This window comes from Saccopteryx leptura, chromosome 10 (genome assembly GCF_036850995.1).
Source record: "Saccopteryx leptura isolate mSacLep1 chromosome 10, mSacLep1_pri_phased_curated, whole genome shotgun sequence".
NCBI lineage: Eukaryota > Metazoa > Chordata > Mammalia > Chiroptera > Emballonuridae > Saccopteryx > Saccopteryx leptura.
Genome location: NC_089512.1, coordinates 5,507,231 through 5,535,194, shown reverse-complemented (window position 1 = coordinate 5,535,194; position 27,964 = coordinate 5,507,231). Strand labels below are relative to the sequence as shown.

The following is a 27,964-nucleotide window of genomic DNA, read 5'->3' as shown; positions in this document are numbered from 1 at the left end:
TCAAGGCACTAGGATTTGGTGTGTGACTTAGTCACATACCAGGAAGATGGAATGAAATTCTTGATTTCCTAGGAATGTGGGTTTAGCTTTAGAAAAATTGTTATTTTCTGTGGAGGGGCCCGGCATGGGCATAGAGAAGGACATAATGCTTGTTAAATGAGAGGCAGTTATTCTGAAGACATTGATAGCTGTGATTTAGTATAATTTAGTTGCCTTTTCTGCCAAACAAAGCAACTCTCTTCTTACTTCTTTCATTGCTTTCTTCTACTGTCCCTTTTGCAGTTTTGATCTGAAAATTCTTGTATAAATTTTTCAAAACTCAGGATACATTTTTTCCCCATGGGCATGTCAGGCTGCACTCCCAGGCGTGTTCATAAAATCCAGTTTAATTTAAATGTAGCTTAAATATTGTTCATAAAATGAGAAAAGTAGTCCATTTACAGTGGTATGATTGTTTTAATTGCTAACTTGAAAATCTGACCATTATTATTATTCCTCTGAGAGAATGTTTTTGAGTTTTAGCTTTGATTTTTATGACCACCTTGGAACACAGATTTCTGTCTCTGCTTGCTAACCCATTATCCGTACCGCAAGGAGGGGAAACTTATTTGTGTTTTCTACCACTGGGGGGGATTGCCCGGATGTTGGTGAGGGAAGGAGCCCTTCTTGCAGCAGTGCGAAGAGTTTTTCCTCTGCACTGGTGAGGCTTGACATTGATAAGGTTTCTGAGATATCGTAGTAATATCTCTCTACCTTTTATTTATTTATTTATTTTTATAATTTAGAAATTCTGTACACGTTGAAATATTTTAAAATTATTTGATTTACTAACTCGGGACAAGGTGATATCTGAGCTTTCCTTTCAATTTAGTATTCTGTGATAGACTTCAGAGGAAGGGGAGAAAACGGCCCTTTTTTGAGGATCAAAACAGTTATTCAGTCATTGTGCTGGGGATTCTCACTTATGTTGTACCGCGTAGATTCCCAGAGCAACACTAATGCTATTTTCATGATACAGATGAAGAAACTGGATCTCAGAGGCTGCTAGTCCTTCTTCTGTCCTTCAGCAATTGTGGTGTGCTTGACTCTCTTGCTGTTCTTTGCTAGTATTATAGGGGGCTGTTCCTTACTGAACCCTTTATTCCGTATTCTGACTCCTTGTCTCTTCCCCTGCTAGAGACTGCTTTCCTTTCTGTTACTGCAAATACTTGGAAAGCTTTGCATCTTTTCATTTTTTTATTTTACCTTTCCAGAAAGCTTCTTGTTCTAAAGTACTTAGGTGAGAAAAATCCAGGTATTTTTATGAAACATCTGTCTTTTTCTATATTGATTGCACCCATACTACCAAAGACGGGAACCAAAGACCAAGAAAATACTTTCCCTATCCTCTTAATTGCAGCAGCAAATGCCAGCGACAAACAGCAATGTTTCTAAATAATAAACTCCTGAAGTAGTATAGCAACAAAGGTTCGACATCTTTGCAGTGGAAGTTGCTTCACAAGGTCATCTTATTTATTCTTATTTATTTAGTTGCCTTTTCTGCCAACAAAGCAACTCTCTTCTTACTTCTTTCAGTGGTATGATTATTTTTGTTTTTGTTTTTGTATTTTTCTGAAGCTGGAAATGGGGAGAGACAGTCAGACAGACTCCCGCATGCGCCCAACCGGGATCCACCCGGCACGCCCACCAGGGGCGATGCTCTGCCCACCAGGGGGCGATGCTCTGCCCTCTGGGGCTCGCTCTGCCCAACCAGAACCACTCTAGTGCCTGGGGCAGAGGCCAAGGAGCCATCCCCAGCGCCCAGGCCATCTTTGCTCCAATGGAGCCTTGGCTGCGGGAGGGGAAGAGAGAGACAGAGAGGAAGGAGGGGGGGCGTGGAGAAGCAAATGGGTGCTTCTCCTATGTGCCCTGGCCAGGAATCGAACCCGGGTCCCCCGCACGCCAGGCCGACGCTCTACCGCTGAGCCAACCGGCCAGGGCCGTATGATTGTTTTAATAGCTAAATTTTAAAATAATGACCACCTTGGAACACAGATTTCTGTCTCTGCTTGCTAACCCATTATCCGTACCGCAATTCTTGATTTCCTAGGAATGTGAGTTTAGCTTTAGAAAAATTGTTATTTTCTGTGGAGGGGCCCAGCATGGGCATAGAGAAGGACATAATGCTTGTTAAATGAGAGGCAGTTATTCATGAGGTAAATTTTAAAATAATTCAGGGCATTTGTTGCTTATTCTCTCCTAACCTCTACTTAGTAGACCTTGACAATTTTTTTTCTCATTACCAACCAGAATGCCTTATATTTTGGTTTTGTAATATCATATTTATTTTTCTAATTTAAAAAGTAGTCTGACCTGTGGTGGTGCTGTGGATGAAGTGTCGACCTGGAATGCTGAGGTTCTGGTTTGAAGCCCCGGGCTTGCCAGAGAAAGAAAAGCAACTACTACAAGTTGATGATTCCAACTCCTTCCCCCACTTTTCTCTGTCTATCCTCTCTCTAAAATCAATAAATAAAATCTTAAAAAATATAAACTAAAAAGCAACACATATTTTCTGTCTTATTTTTACCTGATTTCTTTTTGTTATATTTTCTCCAGATTGGGGGGGGGGGGCACCCAACAGTGTTTTTTTCTTTTTTTTAAGCTTCAATTCTTTAAAATAAATTCAACTTACAAAATTTCTGTGGGAACTGAAAGAACCAGTGTTTACAAAATTTCACTAAATCTATTGGTAAAGGGGGTACAACTCAGTGAAATATGATGAGGGTGGTGGGCTCTTTAGTTACTTGCTCCATGAGGCATTCCTAGCCTTTCAAGCCCCTGAGGGGCCCCAGCCTCTTAGAGACAAACACATCCACCAGGGGTAGAATGGTGGCACCTCCCCAGGACTTCATTTTGTTCTGAAAAGTGAGGATGTGCTTGATGTGTATTGGTTTAGTGTTTATGAGGAACTTCTACAACATGATTCTTCTTGAACCTTACACCATAATTATTACCTCTCCCCTCTGTTCTAAACAACTGAGAAAGAAACTTTAGTTGAGACTTAGGTAAGGTACTAAAGCCAGTAAGTCCTAAATTGAGATTTGATTTTAGGACATTGCGATTTGGAGCCTCAATTTCTTTGATTATCCAGTGTTGCCTTTGAAAGGAGTTTTTCAGAAGTGTGTGTCTCTGGCTTAAAAGATAAGGCATCCTTTACAGACTTTTCAATAGATTGGATAGTTGTATTTAAGGAATTTTGTTTCTATGTTAAACATTTTTATAAGATTACGTAGTATTTAGTGTTTTCCTCAATGTAATGATTTGCACTGATAATGAGTACAGATTTAGGGCATGACATGTCAGAAGGCAGGTTTTTAAACAGCCCTGAGAAATATGTTGAGTACTATTGCCCTCTTTTAAAGAAATTGTTAGTAGGGAGGAAAGAAATTGAATTTAGCAAACATTTATTGAGCACCTTCCCAAACCGAAGTCTTTGTTTTGATCCATCATTCCATAAAGCAAACAGGAAGTGAACAACTGGAAATTATCAACATTTTTAATAGAAAAGGCAATATGCAGCAATATTCTATAGACTTCAAATATTACAGTTCATTTGATCATGCAGTGTTTTAAGAAAATGTGCTTTAGAAACATTAAGCTAAATTGTAAACATGAAACCATTTTCTATCTCGCGTTTTTAGATACCTTCTGAAGCATAACAGTCTCAAAAGAATGGTCATTGAGGTTGAAAGTACTTTATATTCATGCCATATTTTTACATCAGTGCTTAATTTTAATTTTTAATAGTTTGTATTTTGATTATTTTTTGAATTCTTGTGCTTTTAATCTTTATTATAAAGACATTTCATTCGATCTGAAATTATTCCCAACATATAAGCATTATTGGATATGCTCTATTAGGGTTTTAATTCCAATGTTATGCTTCTACGGTAATGAACAAACTTGTGTATGATTATGCTCTGAAGACTCTTGCATAACCCCTTTTGACATATTTTGTGTGGAAAAGCAAGATTTTTTTCTTCACATAAGGGCTCTGGGAACTTAAATACATCACCAAATTATTTTAGCTGTGGCCCAGGTACTTAGAGTGGATTTGCTATGTCACCGTTAGGGTACTCTAGTAAAGATAATTACTATGTTGGAAAGTGTCATGCAGAAGCTTCCGGTTTTCCTACTTACCTACAATGGAATACTGTCCCAACCTCCTGCTTCCATCTGTTTCTTCAAAATTCATTCATGAGCTGATTAATGAATGAGAACCGAAATTGATGGGAGAATTTGTGTATAATAAATGCAGAACTGTATATTGTAGACTTAGTATCATACCTCAGACATATGTGCATGTGGCCTTTATTCAAATACATCTAGTCACAGTGCCCTCACCACTTTTTGGGACAATTTTATGGTTAAATAGTTGTGATCAGAGCATTTCTTTTTTATTGAATAGAATAGCCCTCTCATTTCTTAAGTTTGTGTTCTGTGCCTGCATATAAATAATTTGCATCGTAGCCCTTTAGTAATTCATAAAATTTTAGAATTATATAAGTTTTTTTTTTTTCTTTTGATAGAGGAAGGGAGAGAGAGACAGGAATGTGGAGCTGCTTCTGCATGTCCCCTGACTGGGGAATCGAACCGGCAACCTTCACGCTCTGGTATAATGCTCCAACTGGTTGAGCCGTCCAGCCAGGGCTTAATTTCTTTTTTATTTTCAGAGAGACAGAGAGAGGAAGGGAGAAAGAGGGGAGGGGAAAGGGGAAGCATTCATTTGTTGTTCCACTCAGTCAGGCACTCATTGCCTGCTTCCTGTGTGTGCCCCGACAGGATCAAACCCGCAACCTTGTTGTTTCGGGATGACGCTCTTAACTGACTGAGCTAACTGGCTAGGCCCGAGATAGGGTTTAAGGCGCCAGAACTAAGTAAGGCTAGTTGACAAAGCTAACAGTCACCAAGTGTTTACTATGCACAGCACTTTTCATGTTATGGCGCAGATTTGTTTTTTTTTATTTTTCTTTTTTTTTCTTTTTTTTTTGTATTTTTCTGAAGCTGGAAACGGGGAGAGACAGTCAGACAGACTCCTGCATGCGCCCAACCGGGATCCACCCGGCACGCCCACCAGGGGGCGATGCTCTGCCCCTCCGGGGGGGTCGCTCTGCTGCGACCAGAGCCACTCTAGCGCCTGGGGCAGAGGCCAAGGAGCCATCCCCAGCGCCCGGGCCATCTTTGCTCCATTGGAGCCTTGGCTGCGGGAAGGGAAGAGAGAGACAGAGAGGAAGGAGGGGGTGGGGGTGGAGAAGCAAATGGGCGCTTCTCCTTATGTGCCCTGGCCGGGAATCGAACCCGGGTCCCTCGAACCCGGGTCCCCCGCACGCCAGGCTGACGCTCTACCGCTGAGCCAACCGGCCAGGGCGTAGATTTGGTTTTTAAGCCTCATCTGCTAATGCACTAGTACTTGACGCTTTAGCCAAACTGGACTTTCCATGCTGCCATGTGCCAGGACATTTGCCACGTATGAAACACTTCTTGTTATTTGTTTCATTATGTCTTGATTCATATTATTCCTTCTAGATGGGTGCTTTCTCCTGTCTTTCTCTCTCAGATTATTTTCCTATCAAGGCCCCTTTCGTATAACACTATTTTTGTAAATCTTTTTCTAGACCTTTGACCACACCTTCTCTTTTTCCAACTGGAAAGATTTTATACTTTTATATTCTGTGTACCTTAGAGTGGCGTGTTTAATCCTGTTTAGTAGACAAATGTCATTCCAACTTTTTTTTTTTTTTTTAAATTTCTGAAGCTGGAAACGGGGAGAGACAGTCAGACAGACTCCCGCATGCGCCCAACCGGGATCCACCCGGCACGCCCACCAGGGGCGACGCTCTGCCCACCAGGGGGCGATGCTCTGCCCCTCCGGGGCATCACTGTGCTGCGACCAGAGCCACTCTAGCACCTGGGGCAGAGGCCAAGGAGCCATCCCCAGTGCCCGGGCCATCTTTGCTCCAATGGAGCCTTGGCTGCGGGAGGGGAAGAGAGAGACAGAGAGGAAGGAGGGGGGGTGGAGAAGCAAATGGGCGCTTCTCCTATGTGCCCTGGCCGGGAATCGAACCCGGGTCCCCCACACGCCAGGCCGACGCTCTACCGCTGAGCCAACCGGCCAGGGCCATTCCAACTTTTGACTGGTCTACAATAAGAAATACATTTAATTGCCTGACCAGGTGGTGGCGCAGTGGATACAGCATTGGACTGGGATGCAGCGGACCCAGGTTTGAGACCCGAGGTCCCCGGCTTGAGCGCGGGCTCATCTGGTTTGAGCAAGGCTTACTTCAAGGAAGGGGTTACTCGGTCTGCTGAAGGCCTACGGTCAAGGCATATATGAGAGAGCAATCAATGAACAACTAAGGTGTCGCAACGAAAAACTGATGATTGATGCTTCTCATCTCTCTCCGTTTCTGTCTGTCTGTCTGTCTCTGTCACTGTAAAAATAAATAAATAAAAAATTTAAAATTATTTCTTGTGTGTATATATAAATGTAATATATACACACATATATATACAGGGGGTCTTTGGGTTATTACACAGTTCCATTCCTGTGACAGTGATATAACACAAATTTTGGTGTAAGTCGAAACACACCCTAGCCTAAGTCACTTACCTATCCCTAACACAGTTGTAAAATCATAATTGAGACATAAAAACACAACTAAGCCACAGAAAAAGGAAAAGGACATAAATACACTGTACTGTATTAACAGAAAGAAATGACAAAGAATTAATGTAAATTCCGTACTTTTATTCCAGTTGTTGGCTTGCACACTGGCAGGGGCATTGCAAGGTGGGAGAGAGTGACCCACTGGGAGGAGGAAGCTGAAGAGGCAGGAGAACCTGCAGAAGGTGCTGGAGATGCTCTGTCAGGTGAATCAGGATTGCCTAAGAAACATGCAGGGGACGCTGGAGATGATTTTACCTGTACTATGGGTGTTTCATCTCGAGAAGCCGCTGATGCAGAGGGTACAGGATCTGCTGCAGGCCTCTCTACCTTCTTAAAGGATTATTCCAGGCTAGTCTGGAACAATGGCGACTTCTTCTCTTCCAAAATCTGCCTATAGCATCTCAAGGCATCCATAACAGCTCTGTAGACCTGACTAGGGTCCTCAGCCCGAAACTCCCTCACTCATATGACACGATACTACGTATTTTTCCTTCACATGCAACCAAACAAATTCACCCACATAGTCCGTAAGTACCACGCTAATGGTGTAAGCCAAAATACTCATGTCTCAATTTTTTCAAGTTATTATTGGAGTGAGCATTGTAAACTTGAAATGTCGTATGTAGAGACTGCCGTAACCCGAGGCCCCCCCATATACACATACATATACATATATGAAAAAGTTAAAAGTTTGTGATGTATATACTGAGTACTTTATACTGTGTACTCTGATATTTTTTATTCATTTCTATTTCATTAAAAAACATTTGTGGCAACTCAATTGATTTTGTGACCCATGGTTAAGAAAGCACTGCTTTAGGCTTTAAACTCTTAGAACTATGGATTATGTCATATTTATGTTTGTATTATTGACAGACATAACTCAGTACCAGGCATATAGAAGGTTTTATAAATATATCTCCATAGAATTGGACATTTTTGTTAATGTAGCATTAAGCCTGATTTTTGGAGACTTCTTGAGCTTGCCATTTTACACTAATTACTCATATTGAACTCATAGCAACTAAACTCTAGGTTTTCTTTTGTATGGACTAAAATCAAACTAGATCTCTTCCACCTTGAGCTTGTAAAATTGATAATAAGCATAACTGTAAAATTTGTTTCACTTAAAAAGGATATTACATTTATTTCCATTACACTTCATTGATGAAGAGTATATTTGGGTTGCCCCTGTTGGTCCTAAGTTGGGAAAAGAGCTAGATGTATTTGGCTCATCAGTATAGCCTCTCAAGTCTTTCTGAAGCTTGAGTTTGTAATCCCACATAGTACCATCTTTTCTTTGAACCTTTATCTACACAATTGATAAACCTATCTTCTGTCTTTTCCAAGTGGCTGATAAAAATGTTGGACAGAATCAGAAAGTCTTATTAGAGGAAACTGTCCAGTTTATAAACAAGCAGACTTTGCTCTGTCCTGTTTTGATTGCAAATTATCTGGATGACTTATTGAGCATTTCGTGACAGTGGCAGCTGGGCTCTATCTACATGATAGTGTTTGGGGTTAGGATGGGGTTCTGGCCAGACTGGCCAGCTATGAAGAAAAAGATGCTTCTAAGAGGTCTGTGTGGCTTTACTCTTAAGTGTGGGGAGTAACAAGGACATGTTAGCATTGGACAGATGTTCCGTCCATTTTCATCGTCACGTACAGGAGAAAGTGTGGGACTAAACTCTTCTTGAGTTTTGTTTCTGGCATTCTCTCCACATTCTCTTCACTGTAGATACGCTGGACAGCTCACCCTTTTCCAGACAGGCCTAGAACTTTCCTCCCTTTGTTGCTTTGCTCAGGTTGTTACAATATGACAGGAATGCAGTGACTACCTTTCTTTGCCTGGGGTATGCCAGGTTAGAAAGCTCAAATGTCATCTCTTTGGTGCCTTCCCCAGCTCTGTCCTACATTAATAAGCACTGCTGCTTACACCTACAGCAGTTGGACCAACTCTACTATGACACTTATTCTTTTAGATCATGCTTAATTGCATCTTTTTGCCTCAGGGGATTGAACTCCAGGACAAGTAACTTTGTCTTCGTGTTTATAACCCTGGGACCTATCTCATAATGAGTGATCAATAAACGCTTAATTAGGAGTCCAACCTAGTGAAGAATTTTATTTTGCTTTGTTAATCCTGATAGTATTTAAAATTATTATTTTTTTTAACAGAGACAGAGAGAGAGTCAGAGAGAGGGATAGACAGAGACAGACAGGAATGGAGAGATGAGAAGCATCAATCATTAGTTTTTTGTTGTGCATTGTGACACATAGTTGTTCATTGATTGCTTTCTCATATGTGCCTTGACCGTGGCCCTTCAGCAGACCGAGTAACCCCTTGCTCGAGCCAGCATCTTGGGTCCAAGTTGGTGGGCTTTTGCTCAAACCAGATGAGCCCACGTTCAAGCTGGCACCTCGGGGTCTCGAACCTGGGTCCTTGGCATCCCAGTTTGATGCTCTATCCACTGCGCCACTGCCTGGTCAGGCAATCCTGATAGTATTTTAAAAGGCAAGCTATAAATCTAATATTTGGTTAAAAATTTGTGACATCATGAATACACTTTTTTTTTTTTGTCTTGTCTTTTCTCTTTCTTGAGCCTGTTAGGAAGGTTTATTGCTGAGTTTTCAAATGATCAATTTTAGGAGGGAGCTTTAGGAGTGCAGTATGAATCCATCTCACCTGGAGTTTTACAGTTACCAACAATAATTCAGAAACCTTGTAGCAGATAATAGCAATGAAATTTGAACTTACCCCTACAGTACCTCTTTCATTTGACATCTTTGAGGAAGCTGTGTTTTGGATGAGTAACTTTTCCAGAGAGCTCAAGGTTAAACCTTTAGAAGCGCCAAGAAAAGATTCTTTTTTTTTATTGTTGGAATTTTTTCTAAAGTATAATGTATTCTGTTCTTCCCTATATTATGAATTCAATATGTTGAATATATTTGAACTTTTCCTTTTTTATGTAACATTTTCTCTGATTATATAAGATACATATTCATTATAAAAATATTAGTAAACATAGAAAAATATACAAAAGAAAGAAGGTGCATTTTATTTTGTTACCCAGACATAACCCTTCTCAACATATTAGTATATGTAACCAGTATTTTTTTCTGTATATGTTATACATCTAACTAGTCATTTAAAATAAATTTAGGCCTGACCAGGTTGTGGCACAGTGGATAGAGCATTGGCCTAGGAAGCTGAGGACCCAGGTTTGAAACCCCAAGGTCGCTGGCTTGAGCAAGGGCTCACTGGCTTGAGCATAGGATCATCAATACAATCCCAAGGTTGCTGGCTTGAAGCCCAAAGTTGGTGGCTTGAGCCCAAGGTCACTTGCTTGAGCAAGCGGTCAATGGTTCAGCTGGAGCCCCCCCCCCTTCTGTCAAAGCACATATGTGAAAGCAATCAATGAACAACTATGGTACTGCAACTATGAGTTGATGCTTCTCATCTCTCTCTCTCTCTCCCCCTCCATATCTCTCTCACTATCTCTCTCTCTTTCTCCCTCCCTGCCTCCCCCCTCACTTAAAAAAATAAAATAAATTTAGGGCTATACCATAGATACTGTCTTACACCTTTTTTTTTTTGTATCTTTCTGAAGTTGGAAACGGGGAGGCAGTCAGTCAGACAGACTCCCGCATGTGCCCGACCAGGATCCACCCGGCACGCCCACCAGGGGGCAATGCGCTGCCCATCTGGGGCATTGCTCTGTTGCAACCAGAGCCACTCTAGCACCTGAGGCAGAGGCCACAGAGCCATCCTCAGCGCCCGGGCCAACTTTGCTCCAATGGAGCCTTGGCTGTGGGAGGGGAAGAGAGAGAGAGAGGAAAGAGGGGGAGGTGTGGAGAAGCAGTTGGGTGCTTCTCCTGTGTGCCCTGGCCGGGAATCGAACCTGGGACTCCTGCACGCCAGGCCGATGCTCTACCACTGAGCAAACTGGCTAGGGCCACTGTCTTACAACCTTTTATTTTAAATCTATTATACTGTGAACATTTTCTTATGTCTGGAATGTTTATTGTTTTAATGACTGCTGTTCCACAGTGTGGATAATATACTATAATTTATCTAATCTCCTACTTCTGAGCAGCTGGATGTTTGAAATTATTGCCAGGACAGTGAGGGTGTTTATTTTTCTGCACCCTTTTCAGTATAGGGAATTATTTCCTCCATAGGTTGCATTTTCAAAAATTTTTTAGAAATTTGATACATGCTTGAGAGCAATAAATCCCCAAGCGTTACAAAAATAAAGTTGTCCCCTGCTACCCGTTCAGCTTCTTGGACATCAGTTATCTAATTGAACCTTCTGATGATTTGATACTGTTAAAACAAACAAGTGATTATGACGCTAATAAAGTGATACTTGTTTGCTTCCTCCCTGAAATCCCTCAGAAAATCACCAATTCCAGTTAGTGGTTCTCTTGTTTGTCCCTTTTCTCATTTGATTGTGATGCTCTCGGGGAATTTTGAGGACTCTTTGACTTACTGTCAATGTATTCTTTCTATCTCTCTACATTTCTTTTCTCTGTAGTTACTTTAAATATCATCTTTTTCTTTATCCCATTTGTCAGCCACTCACTTCTGTTTTCTTCTCTCCCCAGCCACACATTTACAAACTATACCTCAGTTGAACTTGTTCAAGGGAAACTGAATAATCAGCTCTGTGAAAAATGAAAATGGCTCCTTTCCTCTCCTTGGATGTGAGATTCAGTGCCTTTATGACAGACTCTGTCCTGTTAAAGAACTTACTGACTCATGGTCAAGGCTCCACTCTGTAGGATTGCCTGTCTTCTGGGAGGTAGAGCCTGATGCAGAGTGGTGCTGTGCAGAGGGCAGTGTCCTTTCTGGGTGGGGGCGTGTAGACATGACATCTGGTACTGCTGCAGCCATCCTGTTGTCATGAGGAGAGCTAGGAAGGAGGGGGCTTTGTTTTACTTTTTGGTTTGGGAAAGGGAAAAAGCACTTAGGGTGTACTAGGGATTGAGGGAGGGGACCTTATGAAAAGAAAATCTTTTGGTACATTTAGACATACTGAAATATTTAAGCTCCAATGAGACAGTGTTATAGGACTGTAGGTAATGATTCTGTGTTTGTTCCACAAAGCACTTATTGTTTTTATTGATTTGCTTTCTCAGAAACCATAGCTGATTTCTGTGTTGGGTAATCTGTTTTAATTGGTTTAATTCTTCACCTCAATATTTAAAAATTATTTTTATTACATAAAATGTACATTTTACCCATTTTAAGTGTATACTTCAGTGGCATTCAGTACATCCAAATTGCTGTATAACCATCACTACTATTTATTTCCAGAACGTTTTTATCATCCCACTTATACCCCTCCCTCTGGCTCTTGGTAACCTCTATTCTGCTTTCTGTCTCTATGAATTTGACTATATACCTCATATATGTATAAGTGGAATCATACAATATTTGTCCTTTTGGTCTGGCTTATGTTACTGAGCATGTTTTCATTCATGTTGTAGCACATACCAGTATTTAATTTCTTTTTATGAATGAATACTATTCCATCATATGTGTAGATATCATTTGTTTATCAATTCATCTTTTGATGTACACTTGGGTTTCCACTTTTTTTTTTTCTTCATTTTTTTCATTTTTCCGAAGCTGGAAACAGGGAGAGACAGTCAGACAGACTCCCGCATGCGCCCGACCGGGATCCACCCGGCACGCCCACCATGGGACGAAGCTCTGCACACCAGGGGGCGATGCTCTGCCCATCCTGGGCGTTGCCATGTTGCGACCAGAGCCACTCTAGCGCCTGAGGCAGAGGCCACAGAGCCATCCCCAGCGCCCGGGCCATCCTTGCTCCAATGGAGCCTTGGCTGCGGGAAGGGAAGAGAGAGACAGAGAGGAAAGCGCGGTGGAGGGGTGGAGAAGCAAATGGGCGCTTCTCCTGTGTGCCCTGGCCGGGAATCGAACCCGGGTCCTCTGCACGCTAGGCCGACGCTCTACTGCTGAGCCAACCGGCCAGGGCCGGTTTCCACTTTTTGACTTGTGAATAAAGCTGCTATGAACGTTGGTGTGTAAGTATCTGTTTGTGTCCCTGCTTTCAGTTCTCTTGGGTTATATCTAGGATTAGACTCCTGTTTCTAATCCTTTGGGCATATACCTAGAAATAGGATTATCCTATGGTAATTCTGTGTATAGTTTTTGAGGAACTACCATACTGTTTTCCATAGTGCCTGTATCATTTTTATATTTCCACCAAAAATGTACAAGAATTTCAATTTTTCCATATCCTTGCCAATACCTAGTTTCTGCTTCTTAAAAAATGTGGTTATAATAGCCATCTAAATCAGGAGTCCCCAAACTATGGCCCGTGGGCCGCATGCGGCCCCCTGAGGCCATTTATCTGGCCCCCACCGCACTTCCGGAAGGGGCACCTCTTTCATTGGTGGTCAGTGAGAGGAGCATAGTTCCCATTGAAATACTGGTCAGTTTGTTGATTTAAATTTACTCGTTCATTATTTTAAATATTGTATTTGTTCCTGTTTTGTTTTTTTACTTTAAAATAAGATATGTGCAATGTGCATAGGGATTTGTTCATATTTTTTTTATAGTCTGGCCCTCCAGTGAACTGGCCCCCTGTGTAAAAAGTTTGGGGACCCCTGATCTAAATGGATGCGAGTGATATCTTATTGTGGTTTTGATTTGCGTTTCCCTAATAATTGAGCATCTTTTTATGTGCTTATTTGTTATTTTTATGTCTTCTTTGGAGAAATGTCTATTCAAGCACTTTGCCTATTTTTAATAGATTTCTTTCAGTTGTAGTTCTTAAATATTCTGGATGTTAATATCTTATGTTATATGGTTTTCAAATGCTTTCTCCCATTTCATGGTTTGCCTTGTCACTCTGTTATAGTACTCTGATACATAAAGGTTTTTAATTTTGATGAAGTTTCATTTACAGTAATCCCCCCTTAACTATGGGGCTTAGGTTTTAAGACAACTAGTGGATGTCTGAAATTACAGGTGATACTAAATCCTATATATAGTATGTTTTTTTTCCCTATACTTACCTTTCCATTTAAAGGAAGCACTTTGTGAATTCTGTTTGTCATACCTGAATTGCCAGCATCACTACCCTTGTGCTTAGGGCCATTACTAAGTAAAATAAGGGTTACTTGAACATAAGCCTGCACTACCATGCCAGTTAATCTGGTAACTGGAAGGGCTACTAAGTGACTAACAGGTGGGTAGTGCATGCAATGTGGAGACGCTGGACAAAGAGATAATTCACCTCCTGGACAGGATTGAGTGGATGGCATGAGGTTTCATCACGCTACTTAGAATGGCCTACAATTTAAAACTTATGAATTGTTTAGTTCTGCAATTTTTCACTTAGTATTTTTGGATCATGGTCGATGGTGGGTAACTGAAACTGTAAGTGAAACCAAAGATAAGGGGACACTACTGTATCTATGTTTCCATTACTGCTTGTGCTTTTGGTGTCATATCCAAGAAATTGTGGTCAGATTCATCATAAAGCTTTTCCTCTGTTTTCTTCTAAGAGTTTTGTAGTTTTAGTTTTTACATTTAGATGTTTAATCTATTTTGAGTTCATTTTTATATATGGTGTAGGGATCAACTTCATTCTTCTGTATGTGGATATCCAGTTTTCCCAGAACCATTTGTTGAAGAGACTGTCCTTCTCCATTGAATGTTCTTAGCACCTTTGTTTGAAAGTCATTTGACCATTTATGTGAATGCTTATTTTTTTTAATTAAAAATTATTTTTTTGAGAGAGAGACAGCGGAAGAGAGAGAGATGAGAAGCATCAACTCATAGTTGTGTCATTTTTAGTTGTTCACTGATTGCTTCTCATATGTGTCTTGACTGGGGGGCTCCAGCCAGCACTCTTGAGCTCAAGCCAGCAACCTATGGGCTCAAGCCACCAACTTGGGATCATGTTGATGATCCCATGCTCAAACCAGTGACCCTGTGCTCAAGCTGTATAAGCTTGTTCTCAAGCAAGCAACTTTGGGGTTTTGAACCTGGGGACCTCAGTGTCGCAGGTTGATGATCCATCCACTGCTCCACCACCGGTTAGACATGGATGCTTATCTCTGAGCTTTCTGTTCTGTTACACTGGTGTCTATGTCTGTCTTTATGCCATTACCACACTGTTTTGATTACTTTACCTTTGTAGTAGGTTTTGGAGTCCGGAAGTGTGAGTCCTCAAATTTGGTTTGCTTTTTAAAAAAAAAAAAAATTTTATTTTATTCATTTTAGAAAAGGGAGAGAGAGAGAGAGAAAGAGAGAAGAGGGAGGAGCAGAAAGCATCAACTCCCATATATGCCTTGACCAGGCAAGCCCAGGGCTTTGAACTGGCGACCTCAGCATTCCAGGTCGACGCTTTATCCACTGTGCCACCACAGGCCAGGCCAACTTTGATTTTTTTTCTCTCCAAGATTGGTTTGGCTATTTGGAGTCCCTGGAGGTTCTGTATGAATTTTAGGATAATTTTTTTTTTTTTAATTTTAGTAAGAGGAGGGGAGGCAGAGAGACAGATTCCTACATGCATCCCAACTGGATCCACCTGGCAAGCTCACTAAAGGGTAATGCTCTGTTCATCTGGGGCTATTGCTCCATTGTTCAGGAACAGAGCCATTTTTTAGCACCTGAGGCAGAGGCCACAGAGCCATCCTCAGCACATGAGGCCAACTCGCTTGAACCAATAGAGCCATGGCTGTGGGAGGGAAAGAGGAAGAGAATGGGGAGGGTGGAGAAGCAGATGATCGCTTCTCCTCTGTGCTCTGACCAGGAATTGAACCTGGAACATCCACATGCTGGGCTGATGCTCTACCACTGAGCCAACTGGCTAGAGCCTAGGATAAGTTTTCCTATCTCTGCAAAAAATGACATTGGAATTTTTTTTTTTTTTTTTTTTTTTTTTTCTGAAGCTGGAAACGGGGAGAGACAGTCAGACAGACTACCGCATGCGCCCGACCGGGATCCACCCGGCACGCCCACCAGGGGCGACGCTCTGCCCCTCCGGGGTGTCGCTCTGCCACTACCAGAGCCACTTTAGCACCTGGGGCAGAGGCCAAGGAGCCATCCCCAGCGCCCGGGCGACATTGGGATTTTGATAGGGAGCATTAAATTTGTAGATTGTTGGGTACTATTGTCATCTTAACAATATTAAGTCTCCTAGTCAATGACTATGGGATGTCTATATTTATATAGGTTGTCTTTAATTTGATTTTGTTGACTATAAACAAACAGTCAGCCAGTTGTTTCTCTAGCAAAACGGGTTTATTTGGGAACAAGGAATTACAACTGAGAATGTGCAACCATGGTAGGCTCCATGCAAGTCTACTAAAACTAGAACGAGAAAACCCTTTTATGGAGGAAAAAGGAGTAATAAGGGCTGTTAACACTTTGGCTTGTTCTTTGTGATCAGCATAGGACTCCCCCTTCTGGAAGTGTTTCCCTATTTCACTTTAAATGAGTTTTCTGTTTATTACCTTTTTTTTTTTTTTTTTTTTTTTTACATTTCTCCCTTTTGATCAAGATCTTTCTCTGAAAGTATTGCTGATTTAAGAGTCAGGTGTTTTCTGTTTCAGTGGCCTTTTGTTCTTCGAAGCCAGGGTTCACCTTTCCTGGGTGTGTGTCCCATGTTGGAGGGGAAGTTCACAGATTAGAAGCCCATCATGGCCCTGGCTGGGTAGCGCAATTGGTTAGAGCATTGTCCCGATATGCCAAGGTTATGGACCTGATCCCTGGTTGGGGCACATGCAAGAATCAACCAATGAATGCATAAATAAATGGAACAAAAAATTGATGTCTCTCTCTTTCTTTCCCTCTCCCTTCCTTTCTCTAAAAACCAATTATTAAATAAAAAATATTTAGAAGTGCCTATTGTCAGATTCGAGTAACAGTGAGAGGTAGAGGGACATCTCAGGCATTTCTCATTTAAAGCCCGTATCTTAGAATAATGAATATGGCTAATAAGGCACACTTAGAACAGAAAGAATTAAACACTTTGGGAAGAAATAATGTGGGAATAAAACATGAAGCAACTAAACAGTATGTATTATTATCTCAAAAGAGAACTATTGGGAAGAAAATATTTTATCAGTAATTAGCCTGGTGGTAAATTCAGAGTCTCTGAATTTTGGACAAGAATTAAGTCAGTTAATTATCTAGATGAAAAAACAACTTCTGTGGACTTGAAGTCTTCAGAAAAGCAAGTGAGAGATTAATTGTCACGGGATCATTATGAGACTATTTCTGAAAGGCCATAAAATCAAAGGAAGAGGTTTATCCCTTTAGCAGGGAATTAGGAAATGTGGGAACAGCATTTTCTGTCCATGAAAGAGAAGAAACAACAGCGAGAAAAGGTATAAAGCCCTGGTCTGGACATCTTGGGAAACCTGTCCAGTCAGATAGTGTCTGCTTTAGTTCTGAGAAATCTTTACTTTGTGCATATCCTTAGGTGCTTTCTTTAGATGTGTCGTGTGAATCCTGGAGTTTGAAAGCGCCAAGGTTGGTTAGTAGCACCTAATAGGGGCCTTTCAAGCAACATTGGAGAGAGTATTTCTGGAGTTGTTTTTTCCAACAGATGAAATCTCAAGGTTGTCAAGTGTGGTGCCCAAGGTCTTTGTTTCTGAGAGTATACTGTGAAAAGATTGTTCTACCAAAACATGTTTATTTTTAATAGAAGACATTAGACCTTGATAATATTGAAGTTTTTTTTTGTTTGTTTGTTTTTTTTAAATCAACCATGGATTGAAAGAGGTAGGAGCCAAGTGCATAGGAGGTCAGGTGACTATCTTGAAGGGTGAGACTTTATGAGCTCCAAAGGAGGTGGATCTGCTTTTGGCAAGGGTACTGGGAGAGTCTACAAATTTTGACAGTTGAGTCTTAGTAATGTCATTAGTGCACTTAACTAAACCTGAGGATTGAGAATAGTAAGCACAGTGCAAGTGTTGTAAAACTGGCTGAACAGCACAGTTTTGTCAAAGCACCCAATAGATAAAATGGGTTTCCTGATGTCTATGGAGTTCCGGAGGGGTTCCCCAGGTAGGGCTAATCTTTTCTAAAGCTATAGAAGAGGCAGTGGTCTGTAGTGAAAAAAACATAAACACCATGGCTAAAACATATTTATATCCATGAGATGGGAGAGCTTTATGAAATCCATTTGCCAAACCTCAAATGGTCCATTAGGCAATTTAAAATACTTAAGAGCAGAGAGAACAGCCTTCCCTAAATTGTCTTTTGGACAAGTGGGTCAAGTGAGGTAGGAGCTTTTTGCAGCCTTATTAATATATCCCCACCAATATTGATTCATGAATGCTATCATCTTTTCAGTGGACCAGTAGTTTAATGCATGTACCATAGGTAGGAGTGGAAATTTTAGAACATCTGGTAGGTTATTATCTGGTTGTACTGGGTTATTATTTGGTTTTATTATGCTCTGCTTACCAATAGGGATATGTTCTGAGGAATGTTCTTAGGTGATTTTATCATGAGAACATCATAGAGTGCACTTATACAAGCATAGATGGTATAGCTTACTGCACACCTAGGTTATACAATATAGCTGTACTCATAGGCTGCAAGCCTGTACAGCATGTTTCTGTACAAAACCACATGAAATTGATAATCAAGTACAAGAGAAAATGATTCAATCAGGGGACATGATAAATAGGAGATGTATGAGGCTGCTGCCAGTGTAACACGGCATACTGTTTTACAGCAAACTTTTTTTGGAGGAGGGGTTATACCGTTCCCAGAAGTACTGCAACACCGGGTGGATGTGTGGAGTAGACAGAGCAAGCTCCTATTCTGTCTCCCTGCTCCAAAAATCCATTTAATATATTGTCCTCAGATAGAGGACATACCAGATATTCAATTGATGACAGATACTACACTTGATCTTAGCCAAAAGGCAATAAACAATGCAAACTTTTTTTATAAGTGGAAAGAGCACACTCTTGAACAATAGTAAAAAGTATTGTAAATACATAAACCAGTAACATAATTGTTTACTGTTATCAAGTATTATATACTATACATTATTGTATGTACTGTGTACTTTGATACAACTGGGAGTGTAGTGGGTTTGTTTACACCTCATCACCACAAACACATGAGTAATGTGTTATACTGCTATGCTATGAAGGCTGCCATGTCACTAGGTGATAGGAATTTTTCAGCTCCATTATAATCTTACAGGACCATTGCACATAGTCTGTTGTTGACTGAAACATTGTTACCTGGTGCATGACTGTATTCATTTTGGGTTGCAGTCTTGTTTTTCCTTTTCTGAGGATAGTTGTTGGGTTTCTCTTGCCAGTTTTTCTAAGTTATCAGTTGGGGAAATATCCCTTTGGACCATAACAAGGTTTGACTGCTGCTGATTCCTTGAAGAAATGTCAGCAAAGTGATTACCCTTAGCTTTAGTTTAGAATTCCCATGGATCTTAGTGATAGCTAAAGCAGCAAGCAACAGTGTAGCATCCAATAGTTTCTGAAAATATGGACCATTTAAAATTTTATTTCCGAGGGGAGTAAGGAAGCCACACTGCTTCTCTAACATTCCAAAACCATGAACTACGTACTCTGAAAGGTTATCTCCTGTTAGCATAAATGTTGGCGCTTTTGCTCTTGGCTAAAGTAGAAGCCCAAGTAATTCAGCCTGTTGGGCTGGAATAGCTAACGCTGGAGGTGCTGCCTCGATGACATCAATAGGAGTTACGATAGCATATCCAATGCAGTACTTACCATTTTTACTTTTTAAATGTGAACCATCATTAAACCATGAGAAATCTGCATTAGCCAAAAGAGTTTCCTGCAGATCATCATGATGGATCAGAGGATGCATCAGTGTTAAGCTTTCAAGAGGGGCTTCATTAGTAACGGTGGGGAGAAGAGTATCAGGGTCAATGGGTTTTCTCACAGGTGAAATGGGAGTGTTACAGGGACTAGCGCATGGCATAATGAAGTCCTTGTGAAAACAATATATACTTATACAAAAATATTATACAAATATACTAAAATAACTATAATCTTACAATTTTTGCCTATATATACCCCTCTCCCTCTGAGCTCATTGCTATTCATTGCTTTCTCGATGCAGCAAACAGACTACTAGCCAATAAATAAAACTTTCCAAATTCAATCAGTTTAAACTCTCATTCCATTCAGTTGCTGTTGCATCGCAACAGTCTTGAGTTTTGTAATCCTTTACTGTGGGCTTTATATCTTTTTTTTTTTTTTTTTTTTTTTGGTATTTTTCTGAAGTGAAGTGGAGGGAGGCAGACAGACAGACTCTCCTGCATGCACCAGACCGGATCCACCCGGCATGCCCACCAGGGGGCGATGCTCCTATGCTCTGCCCGTGGGGGCATTGCTCTCTTGTGGCCAGAGCCATTTTAGCGCCTGAGGCGGAGGCCATGGAGCCATCCTCAGTGCCTGGGCCAACTTTGCTCCAGTGGAGCCTTGGCTGCAGGAGGGGAAGAGAGAGACAGAGAGGAAGGAGAGGGGGAAGGGTGGAGAAGCAGATGGGTGCTTTTCCTGTGTGCCCTGACTGGGAAGTCCCGAACACAGGACTTCTACACGCTGGCCGATGCTCTACCATTGAGCCAACCGGCCAGGGCCTGTGGGCTTTATATCTTGAAGAGCCTCTTTACTTATGGGGTATTGATTAATTCTGAGAAGGGATTTTGAGAAATCTATTTGAATCTTTTTTTGTGTGTGTGACAGAGACAGAGAGAGGGACAGACAGGAAGGGAGAGAGATGAGAAGCTTCAATTCTTCATTGCAATGCCTTAGTTGTTCGTTGATTGCTTTCTCATATGTGCCTTGACCGGGAGTTACAGCAGAGCAAGTGACTGGCTCAAGCCAGTGACCTTGGGGTCAAACCAGCAACCGTGGGGTCAGGTCTATGATTCCACGCCCAAGCCAGCGACCCCATGCTCAAGCTGGTGAGCCCATGCTCACGCTGAATGAGCCAGTGCTCAAGCCGGTGACCTTGGGGTTTTGAATCTGGGTCCTCTGTGTCCCAGTCCGATGCTCTATCCACTATGCTACTGCCTGGTCAGGCTTTATTTGAATCTTAAGAGGTACACTGTGGATTCTGCCAGTATCAGTTGAAAATTTTTCCCACAAAAAGGATGGCAGCTGACCCAATAGGGACAAATGATTAGTGCTTCCAGATTTAGCAATTGTGCCACCAGAAATGAACCAAATAAAAGATGTCAAAGGGTTATTTAGTTCATTTGATTGACTATTTTGATGGCTACTGTCAAACTGTAGAAGTATTTCCCCTTTTTGGGAGAAAGAAATGCCAGCATAGTACTTTTCTAAGAAGTCTTGACCTAGTAAATGAGTAAAAGTAGAGGAACGAAGGAGAAAAGGGTGAATATTTTTCAAAGTGGTAGGTTCAGAGACAGGAACCTGTTGTGTTTATTAGTAATTGCCACTGTTTCAATTGTTTCAGCACTCCAAGGCAAGGGCTGCTGTTTAGCAGTGGGGTTGAGCATTGGGAGTGTGACTCCAGGGTCAGTAAGGACAGAGAGAGATCCATTTCCAGTCGAGATAGTGGTTTCTCCAAGGTGATGAAGAGGGGAGATTGGGAACAGCCCTTGTAGTTTCTTGGAGCCCCGTCATTGAGAATTAGAACACTGGAAGAGCGGGTTCAAAGGCGGAAGGTATCTGAAGTGCTTAAATTATGACAATTTTTTTTTAAATGTCCTAACTCTTTGCAATAAGGCAGAAGATAGGAGGTTTTTGGTTTTGCTTAGGAGCCTTCATTTGTCAGAGCTGAAAATGAAGATTTTTAGCGATTTTCTAGGTGATTCACCTAGGGTGTGAGCAAGCTGATTTGCTAAGTTAACCAAGTCTAGAGTGGACATGATCTCCCTTTCCATCTTGGTCCTTTTTAACAAAAGAGAAATCTCAGTTCAGACTGTTAATAAGCATAGAGTTAAAGGTCACCCGAATGGAGCCAACATTTGAAGGAAGAGTAGAATTTTCTTTGAAAACAATCTGATGTCGAGTGTAATAATTAAGAACAGTTTCATCAGGCTTTTGTAGGCAAGCCTGAATTTTGTTCCAGTCAACAGGCTAGGAAAGACTATTGTAATTGCTTGGTGGAGGTCTCCAGCGAGTGTTCCAGCATTTTCCAAAAGCTAGGGTTTTCTTTTTCTAAATTCCTTTCAGGAGCTTCTCATCGGGCAAGTTTCATCCAGTGCCAAGCCTGACCTTCCCTCATAAGCATATGAACTAGCTGACGTTTAAGTCAGAGAAACCAGGCGGATAAGTTTGAATAACTATTAAATCCCTCACCAAATCTTGAGCAAGCTCAGTTTCTTTAGGAAACTCTTTAGGGTTTGTAATTCAGCCTTAGTCCAGCGAAACTTGGGGTTCCTTAGGTTCCTCAGAAGGCTTAGTTTTAAAGGGACAGGTTCTGATAAGCTCAAAGGCTGGAGTGAGCACAGGTTCAGAGGAGGTGGAAGATGGAACCAGAGAGGGAACCAGAGACAAAGAAGCCAGTAGGGAAAACAAGATGGCACTGGAGGTGGAGCCTGAGACAGAAGCTGAGCGAGAGGGACATGAAGCTTCGGAAGCCATTTTTTCCTTTCTGTTAGTGCTTATTTGCCTCAGTTAATCTCAACACTTTATTCTGCAAAGGGGCAATTTTAGACTCATAGTAACGTTTGGAATACCAATTGAAATATATATTCCAGCCTGACCAGGTGGTGGTGCAGTGGATAGAGCGTTGGCCTGGGATGCAGAAGGCCCAGGTTTGAAGCCCTGGAGTCGCTGGTTTGAGTGCGGGCTCATCTGGCTTGAGCTGGGGCTCACCAGCTTGAGCACGGGGTCACTGACTTGGGTGTGGGATCATAGACATGACTCTGTGGTCGCTGGCTTGAACCCAAAGGTCTCTAGTTTGAAGCCCAAGGTTGCTAGCTTGAGCCCAAGGTCGCTGGCTTGAGCAAGGGTCCAACTACACTGCTGTAGCCCCTTGGTCAAGGCACATATGAGATAGCAATCAATGAACAACTAAGGTGCTGCAATGAAGAACTGATACTTCTCATCTTTCTTCCTTCCTATCTGTCTCGCCCTATCTATTCTTCTCTCTCTCTCCTTCTCTCTCTATCTCACAAAAAAGAAAAAGAAAAATATATGTTCCATCCAGTGTTGCTAATTTCAGAGCTATAGTTGTCCAGTTTGGCTTTAGGAAAAAGTAGATTTGAGGACTTCAAAAGTTCTCCATAGTAACCATTGATATTCTAAATTACGTTTAGTCATATCAATCCATTTAGTTACAAATATGCATGAGGAGAGGACTGGATGCCCTGAAAGTATTTAGACAACTGGGATTTCCATTTATCAGAGGCTTTTCTTTAGAGCAAAGGCCCAAACAGCCTGCCAGCCAGATACCAGTGTCCCACTTTAAGAGCAGACCAGTCCCAAAGCTGAAGCAGAGTTTCAGAGAAATATCCAGGTCCTAAAGGAATCAGGTTGAAGCTGAACAGCACAGTTTTAGCATAACAGCCTGCTCCCAAATAAGTCAAACTGAATCCTGAAGCACAGTTTCAGTGAGACAGTCTGATCTAGAACCAGAGAAAAGGCCAGCATAGTTTCAGTAGATATAGTCCAGTTTCAAAGGGAATTGGGATGACGGCTAACGGTTTCAGGAAATAGCCTGAACCTGAAGGCCAGAGTGCCAAAACATGTACTCATAAACAAAGAAAGACTTTAACAGAAAAGGGCAAAGCCTTAAACAGACCCCAAATAGAGCCTGGAGAGTAGTGGAAACAGTGACAGTTGACAATAATTTTTAGCTAAGAACTATTGATATATATTCATAGAATTTTAGACCTAGAAGATACTTGAATGATGTAACTCAACCTTCTTGTTTTTCAGGTGGGATTACCAAGGTCAAGGATGTGAAGTGCCTTGCTCAAGGTCACACAGTTTGACTATTGGGTCTTGAATTCAGATCCTGATTTTCTATACAGGACTTTTTCTCTTACTGGGTCTTGGTTAGAGCCACCAGAGGATAGGAATCAGTTCAGCAGTGTTTATCAGATGCTTACCATGTGGAGGATTCAGTAGAGGAAATGAACATGTTCCTGTTCTTGAGTTGATCTGAAGAATTCTTTTAATTATAACCAACAGTAATCCATCTTAAATGGAAGAAAAAGGGAGAATTTATTGGTTCATGTTACCAGAAAAGGCATGAATGAATGGGTCTGTTCTCAGATTAGACTGGGATCAGGGGCTCAAGACATCAGGACCTCTATGTCTTCATCTTACATTTCTGCATATGTCTGTGTGTGGGACACTTTTTGTAGTCATTAACCTCTTCAGATATACTTCTTTCATTATTGGGGAACATCTTGGCAGCTCTGAGGTTATGTCTTTACAGCTCATGATAGAATAGGAAAGAAATATTTCTTGTTGGGAAGACTTCAGGGAATGAATAGCATGGCCCAGACTACTTCATTTCAAGTGCCCACCTGTGATTGAGGGTGTCTGACAGCCTCATTGAAATCACATGGAGAGGGAGAGTTTCTATAAAAAGGTGAGGATTAGGCATGATGGGCACGCAGAATAGTAAGGAGGTAAGACTAACTGATGCATATACACACCATGCACACAAGAAATTATTATTATAAAAACATATTGATTATAGTAAATGTCAAACATATGGTAGAAGTAGAATGTGTCATAAGAGTTCAGAGCCTCGGGGCACCAGGAAAGATTACTAAGGGTGAAAGAACTGAGTCTTGATGCCTCAGTAGGGTTTTGGTGAGTGAAGAGGAAGCATGGGATGAGATCTAGGCAGTAGAAAGCAGTGAGGTATGGATTGAAGACTTGTGCGAGGTGTTTTGGGGGAACAACAAAACACATAGACCAAGTTCTGTGACACTGGGAGAGGATTGGAAAAGTAGGTTTGGCTGAGAAGGGCATTGAATGTCAGAGTGTAGAATTTAGCCCTTATTCTGTGGGCAGTGGGGGTCCACTGAAACATTTTGATCAAGGGACAAAGGTGTTTCAGGAAGGTAAATTGGGGAGCCTAAGAGTGCTTTTAGATTTAGAGAAACTATATAGATAAAAGAATAATGGAATTTATTTCCAAAGGAACTAGGCAATACTTTTCCTAACATGGAAAACTTATAATGGTTATGAACAAATCACTTAACTATCTTCTATTTGCCTCTTTAGTAAAATAAATACACTTACTTTTCTCACATGAGATCAGAATTTATATATAATTTCACTAAGAAAATATTATGTTGTAGTAGGCATTATTGCTTTATAAATGACCTTATTAACTTTGATACGTGTGAGGGAATATTTTTCTCTGTGGTATTTGGAGATTGTAAATTGGAAGTAGATTATTGATTGAGGAAATGACAATTACATTTTATTAGTTTATAAAGTAAGTGGAATGAATACCTTGGGCTGCATTTTCTTTTAAACTTGATATTTCAATTAGTTAAATGACAGAAACAAGTTCTAAATCTAAACTTTAGTGCTATGCGTTAATAATCTTTTTCCTTCTAGTTTTAGGATTATTTTTATCACTAAAAATTCTCAAAAGTATCCTTGTAACTAGAATTTTTTTTTATCAATTGATTTTAGAAGACAGACAAAGGAAAGGGGTAGGGGTAGAGAGCACACCCAAGCAAGAGAAGCATTCATTTGTTGTTCCACTTAGCTGTGCATTCATTGGTCACTTCCTGTACATGCCCTGACCAGGGAATGAACCCACAACCTTGGTGTTTTGGGACAACGCTCTAACTCAGTGGTTCTCAACCTTTCTAATGCCGTGACCCCGCAATACAGTTCCTCATGCTGCGGTGACCCCAAACCAAAAAATAATTTTGGTGGCTACTTCATAACTGTAATTTTGCTACAGTTATGATTCGGAATGTAAATACCTGATATGCATTATGTATTTTCCGATGGCTTTAGGCGACCCTGCTGGGGTCGCGACCCACAAGTTGAGAACCGCTGCTCTGATTGAGCTAACCGGCCATGGCTGTAACTGGGATTTTTGACATCTGTGCTCTAAAACAGTATTAAAACTGCTGTGTGCACTGTTTGTGCTTCTGGGTCTCAACTTCTTGGAGAGAAAGCTTCAACTTTCCTGTCTGGATCTCTCCAAATAATTCACCATCTCTGTGGCCATCCCTCTATCCTTAGCTTTTAGAGTCTGCGTCTTCGCCCACTAGCTCTGTTGGGCAGATGCCTACCTCTCTGAGGCCACTATGTTGAAACAAACCTACCTTTGTCCCAGAGCAATTGATAAAGAGAGCATGGACCTGAGATATCAAACCATGATTTTCATTTTTAAACCTTTTAAATAAAAGTTACTTGTTTTTTACAGCTCTTTTCTTTAATTTAGTTTTTTGTTGTTGTTGGGGGAGGAGGGTAAGTATCAAATTCCATTTTGAGACCCTGATAAATGTTATACACCATCTCTTTAGGAGATTATGATGAGATTATACAATTATGGTGAGGGTGAGGTGATATTTTGTGGTTTTGATTGGCATTTCTTACTCGATTAGTGATATTGAGCACTTTTTCATGTGCCTGTTGGACATTTGTATGTCTTTTTCAGAAGAATGCCTATTCAGATTCTCTGCTCATTTTTTGATTGGATTGTTTGTATTTTTTTTTTTTTGAGATGTCTGAGTTCTTTATATATTTTGGATATCAACGCCTTATCAAATATATGATTTGCAATTTTTTTTTCTCATTTGGTCAGTTGTCTTTTCATTTTGCTGATGGTTTCATTTGCTGTGCAGAAGATTTTTAGTTTCATTTGCTTATTTTGCTTTCATTGCTTTTGCTTTTGGTGTTAAATTAAAAAATTATTTTCAACACTGATGCCATTTAGGAGTTTTAATGTTTAGGGTCTTATGCTTGGGTCTCTAATCTATTTTGAGTTGATTTTTGTGTAAGGTGTAAGATAGGGGTTTTGTTTCATTCTTTTGCGTGTGGCTATTCAGTTTTTTCAACCACTATCCTTTCTTCAGTGTATATTCTTAGCTGCTTTGTTGTAAATTAAATATTTTTGTGTGAGTCTATGACTGGGCTCTTTAATCTGTTCTATTGATCTAGGTGTGTTTTCATGCCAATACGATACTGTTTTGATTACTATAGCTCTGTAGCATAGTTGGAAATTAGGAAGCATGATGTTTTCAGTTTTGTTCTTTGTCAAGATTGCTTTAGCTATTCGAGGTCTTTTGTAATTTCAGACAAATTTAGGATTGTTAGTTCTTTTTCTGCAAAAAATGCCATTAAGATTTTCATAGGTATTGCATTGGATCTCTAGATTTCTTTGGGTAGTATGGATATTTTAAGAATAATAATTCTTGGTGCTGAGGATGGCTCCATGGCCTCTACCTCAGGCGCTAGAATGGCTCTGATTGCAGCAGAGCAACGCCCCAGATGGGGAGCATCATCCCCTGGTGGGCATGCCGGGTGGATCTCGGTTGGGCGCATGCGGGGGTCTGTCTGCCTGCCTCTGTCCCCACCCCCGCTCCGCTTCTCACTTCGGAAAAATACAAAAAAAAAAAAAAAAAAAAAGAATAGTAATTTTTCTATTCTATAAATATGGAATCTCTATTTATTTACCTTCTTTAGTTTCTTTCATCACTGCCTTAGATTTCAGGGTACGTCTTTCAATTCCTTGGTTAAATTTATTCCTAGGTATTTTATTATTTCTGATGCAATTGTAAATGGGATTGTTTTCTTTTTCCTTTTTATATTATGATATACCTTTTTATGATATAATGTTAGTTTCAGGTGTACAATAGGATTGCCATCTTAATTTCTCTTTTATTTTTAATTTTTTTTTTTTAGAGCTGCCGAAACCCGGGACCGATTAATTTCTCTTTTTGATAGTTTGTTATTAGTGTATAGACATGCAGTTGATTTTTGTATATTGATTTTGTATCATGGCATTGCTGAATTTGCTGATTCATTTTATTTTATTTTTTTAATGAGTGTTTAGGGTTTGCTATATATAATATCATGACATTTGCAAATAGAGACAGTTTTACTTCTTCCTTTCTGATTTGGATGCATTTTACTTATTTTTCTTGCCTATTTGCTCTGGCTAGAAATTCTAGTATATGTTGAATAAAAGTGAAGAGAGGGGACATTTTTCGCTTGTTCTTGATCTTGGAAGATAAACTTTTGCTTTTCACCAGTGAGTATATTACCTGCTTGTCTGTTTTTTTTATAATGTTGATGAAT

General features: G+C 40.6%; 1 protein-coding gene and 1 non-coding gene across 8 annotated transcripts in view; one reads left to right on the top strand and one right to left on the bottom strand.

The window, feature by feature from the left end:
* DOCK3 (dedicator of cytokinesis 3) overlaps positions 1–27,964 on the top strand; it is a 261,860-nt gene that overhangs the window by 2,969 nt on the left and 230,927 nt on the right. The window lies entirely within an intron of this gene.
* On the bottom strand, positions 18,456–18,642 carry LOC136382732 (U2 spliceosomal RNA). The gene has a single exon (XR_010747347.1). It is a non-coding gene; the product is annotated as a U2 spliceosomal RNA (small nuclear RNA).